Below are 5,000 nucleotides of genomic sequence, written 5' to 3'. Positions count from 1 at the left end.
TTCTTGAGTCTTAAGTTCCGTTCAAACCTTTGCATATCTATATACATATCAAAGGGTTTGTAAAAAGCTGTAGGGATGAATGACAAGCCTTTATTTAGTATCTTGGTCTCTAATGTAGACAACTGGTATGAGCTAAGATTGATAACTATATCATTTATTACATTCTGCGTCTGGCTCTTTGTGGTCTTCCCCTTGCCACCCCCTCTCCTGGTGTGCGTCCGATGCCTGCCAAGTTTTTTGATCTTGTCATAATCCCTCCATCAGTTGATCTCTGTGATGCTTCAGTAGATGTTATCCCATCTGAGTCAGTGCTATTGCCAGAAGAATCTATTGTGGTCATATTTCTTTGTTTGTAGAATCTTGGTCTCCTAGGTCTACTCTCAAAGGTCCTCTGTCTTTCCTCTGCTGAGAGTAACCACCTATAGACCTTTTTCTCTTTATAGTCAGATTCTACAGCATCCCACTTACGATTCTTGAAAGTTAGCAATTCTGTCTCAAAATCCTGTACCTGTTTGGTCAATTTATCTAACCATTTGTTTTCTTGATCCGCTTCCAATGTTGTTATATGTGTAAGTTCAAATTGTTGTATTTCAACATCAACCTTATCCAATAGTATTCTCACTTCTTCGATAACCAGGAGCATCAGATCTAAAGCGCATTTATTTAAAATGCTTCACCACTTAATGCAAAAAGCAGGGTTATTCCTGCCTATAGTGGGAATGTTTTTCACTCTGAATCCTCTAGGGATAAAGAGTTTTCTGTGGTAATCTGATAAGAAAGTTCCATGTAACGTTAGATCGATCTTTCTTTTCTTCAGTTTCAACAATTTTGCATATATGTGGGAGGGCTGTTCCTTTAAATCTCTATTAGGAACAGTGGCAAATCGAATTCTATTGGCATCATCCTCTGTGTAATGAAATGTAGTGGCGCCTTGTACATTCTCATCTGGAGTCTCCATTTCACCCAGTGCTGTAGCTAAAGGCTCTATATTGTAATCCATAATGTATGGTGTATTAAAAAACCATTTGCGGTCTAAATCAAAAAATAGTCAGAGGTAGAGAAATCTAATAGTTCAGGGTGCAAGAGTTAAACCGTAGTACACAAATTTCCAAATGAACTCTGCACTCACTCCATTTCACAACCGCCCAGGGTGCATCCAATGCCACAGCGTGCCTTTACAAATATCCAAAAATGAGAGCACTCACCAGGACTTAACACATTAAAGCAATCACAGCTTTATTTTAACAAAGTGACGTTTGGCATGGGACTTGGGGATACTACTGTGGAAACTGCTAACACTACAAAATTAAAACCTAAAAGCACTTATGATTGCTCGAGCACAAATCCTAGTATCAAAACATATAGTAGACTACTATTGGATGACACTAATAAAATGTGCACATCGGCGAAACCGGATTGTAGAAACAACTTGACCAAAGAAGAGAAGAAGACACTGGATAACTTGAGCACAAATAAAGATTTGATCTTTAGGGAGGCCGATAAGGGAGGAGCACTGGTCATAATGGATTATACCTATTATCAGCAAGAAATACTCTCCCAGCTGAATGACATGGCTACATATAAACCACTTACCTATAATCCTACTATACTGTTCAAGAAACAAATTGATGAAGTTTTGGATCGAGCATTTGGGAATGGCTGGTTAACCAAACAAGAAAGGAACTTTATGAAAGTGGAGTTTCCAAGGGTTCCTGCGTTTTTATACACTGCCAAAGATCCATAAACACCCGACCCATCCACCAGGCAGACCAATTGTGTCCTCCATAGGCTCCCTTTTACAACCGATAGCAGTATTTCTAGATAGTATCCTCCAACCATGTGTCCGCAATATGCCTTCGTTTCTGTTGGACTCTATTAGTCTGATTAAAGAGATAAAATCGTTCCCCACAATCAATCAACCCATTATACTAGCAACATTGGATGTTGTTAGTTTATATACTTCCATCCCACACGATCAGTGGATTTTGGCAGTTCGCAAACAATTGAACAAATACCCATACGTGGGACCACCGGTAGAGCTAATTCTGGAATTATTGGAACTTTGTCTCAGTAGAAATTACTTCAAATTCGAGAAATCATTCTTTCTACAACTACAAGGGACGGCGATGGGGTCGAATATGGCCCCATCGTACGCCAATTTATTTATGGCGGAATTTGAAGAAAGAGATACTGATCTATTTGTACACCAACATATTAAATATTTCAAACGCTACATAGATGATCTGATCATTCTATGGTCAGGTACGGAGGAAGAATTAGAGGATTGGTATAAGGCATTGAATACCATTAATCCCAATCTACAATTCAAGATGACCAAAAGTTCTACATCAGTAGATTTTCTTGACCTACGAATATTTATGGAAGATGGTATGTTGGGTACAACTCTGTACAAAAAGGAGACGGACAGGAATTCATTGCTGGAGGCTACTAGTTGCCATCCTCCGTCATTAAAGAAGGCTCTACCCATCTCTCAATTTAAGAGGGTCATGAGAAATAATAGCAAACAAAGCAATGCCCAACAACAATTGATGGAGATGAAAACAAGGTTCTTACAGAGGGGTTACCAAGAGAAACAGATCAACCAACACTTCCAGAAATTTGCCTCCATGGATCAAGATACAGTTTTACGAACTGTGACAAAAGGGGACAAGGAAAGAAGGATGATCCTTACGACCACTTATACTTCAGACAAGCAAAATCTACAAAGATTGGTAAAGAAGAACTGGAATATCGTGGAAAGTGACAAAAATCTACCATTTAAGGGTTCTAGATACCCACAAGTAGGCTTTAGAAGATCACGTTCTCTACGGGACATTCTGGTGAAGGTTGACCCTGTACAGTGTTAAGAAAAATCTAACTGGCTGCAGACCAAAAAACCTGGATGCTATAAGTGTGCAGGATGCACTACATGTAGTGGTTTGTCTAATGCAAAATTCTTTGTTCATCCTACCACCAATCATAGATATACTATCCGACATAGAGAAACCTGCACAACGACACATATAGTGTATCTATTACACTGTCCGTGTGGGTTATTCTATGTCGGAAAGACTATTGATGACTTACGCACCCGTATGGCCAATCATCGTGCAGCCATTCGACTGGCCATAAAAAATAAGGGATCTGACCAACCCGTGGCACGACATTTTGCGTTGACTGGCCATACGGTTGCAGAGTTGAGATATGTGATCATAGATCACATTCCACCCCCGACTAGGGGAGGTGACAGAGATAGACTCCTGTTACAGTGCGAGTCCAGGTGGATCTTTAATCTGGGCACTTTGGTACCAGATGGTTTGAATACCAACCTGGACTGGCACTGTTACTTGTGAAATAGACCCATAATACTATAGTGGCACTTAAAATAGTATTTGGAAACGATAAGTAATAAAATAGGGAGTGTTATCTTGTTCTAGTTTGTACCAATCTGTGTATAGTATATTTTTATTTTTATTATAATTGATTGCTGATATAGCCATACAATGTGGTAGGTTTGATATAAGATTAGGAATTAAGTCTATACCAGTTCACAATTCTATAGTTATAAATTGCTAGGTAACTTTTGAAATAGGTATTAGCACGCATAGTTAGGATGTTAAGTGCATTAACCATAAAGTAACAATTGAATAACTCTATATTGTAACCATTTGTATTCACATTTTTGTTTTAGTGTACACCGCGGCCGGTTGCCATGCCGACGCACTGGACATGCGCAGTTTTGCGCACAGGATGCCGGGTGACTTCCGGTATCGCGGTGATAGTCGGTGGAGGGTTTAAAAAGAACTGAGGTATGTACACAAATGTAAAGTCTGAGGACGAGGTTGGAATCCTCGAAACGTTAAAATAAAGCTGTGATTGCTTTAATGTGTTAAGTCCTGGTGAGTGCTCTCATTTTTGGATATTTGTAAAGGCACGCTGTGGCATTGGATGCACCCTGGGCGGTTGTGAAATGGAGTGAGTGCAGAGTTCATTTGGAAATTTATATATATATATATATATATATATATATATATATATATATATATATATATATATATATATATATATATATATATATATATATATATATATATATATATATATATATATATATATATATATATAATCTTCCAGCTCAACCCTCCAAGTCGTTAACTGCCTGGGTGCAAGGATAGAGGTGCATATATAAACAAGGGCTGCACTCACAGGACTTTTTAAAAAAAAACAATTTAATGATGGAACGTTTTCGGGGTTGATGCTGATGAAGGGGTTGTGAACCCCGAAAACGTTCCATCATTAGTTTTGATGTGAGTGCAGCCCTTGTTTATATATATATATATATATATATATATATATATATATATATATATATATATATATATATATATATATATATATATATATATATATATATATATATATATATATATATATATATATATATATATACACATATACACACACACACACAGCAAAAAGATTACGACTTGCTGAAGGCTGAGATGATTTGCATTTTTTCGCAATAAAAAGTAATTTTTAATTGTTTTTTTTAAGACATAATGTTATTGCACACTTATTAGAATATAGTATAGTGTAAACATAACTTTTATATGCACTGGGAAACCAAAACATTCTTGCGACTCGCTTTATTGCGGTGGTCTGGAACTGAACCCGCAATATCTCCGAGGTATGCCTGTATATTTGTGTGTATATGTAAATGTGTGTGTATGTGTGTGTGTGTGTATGTATGTATGTGTGTGTATGTGTATATATATATATATATATATATATATATATATATAAGTCACTGTGTTCAGTTGCATGTTTGTTCTGGTCTGAGGAAGGGGTCTGCAAACTCCGAAACGTTACCTAATAAATAAGTACTTTTTTGAAAACCCAGTGAGTGCAGTCCTATGCTGAAAATTACTATGATTATTATTGATCTGGCACCTTGGTTGGCGACTAATGGACATTGTGAGTGCAGATACACATGGAGGATA

The 5,000-nt window shown here is 37.2% G+C and overlaps 1 protein-coding gene across 3 annotated transcripts in view; it reads left to right on the top strand.

Annotated features, from left to right (window-relative positions):
- The window catches only part of LOC128645807 (signal transducer and activator of transcription 5B), a 981,630-nt gene that overhangs the window by 43,396 nt on the left and 933,234 nt on the right, over nucleotides 1-5,000 (top strand). Inside the window, exon 1 of one of the 3 annotated variants that reach the window (XM_053699087.1) lies at nucleotides 3,651-3,809. The exons of the other annotated variants lie outside the window; for them this stretch is intronic. The gene's annotated coding sequence lies outside the window, so the exon portion shown is untranslated. Of the gene's footprint in view, nucleotides 1-3,650; nucleotides 3,810-5,000 lie in introns of those variants that run through there. 3 annotated transcript variants of the gene reach the window in all.

Source organism: Bombina bombina, chromosome 1 (assembly GCF_027579735.1).
Source record: "Bombina bombina isolate aBomBom1 chromosome 1, aBomBom1.pri, whole genome shotgun sequence".
NCBI lineage: Eukaryota > Metazoa > Chordata > Amphibia > Anura > Bombinatoridae > Bombina > Bombina bombina.
Note: the sequence above shows the minus strand (reverse complement) of the source record. Positions and strands in the feature narration are given on the sequence as shown.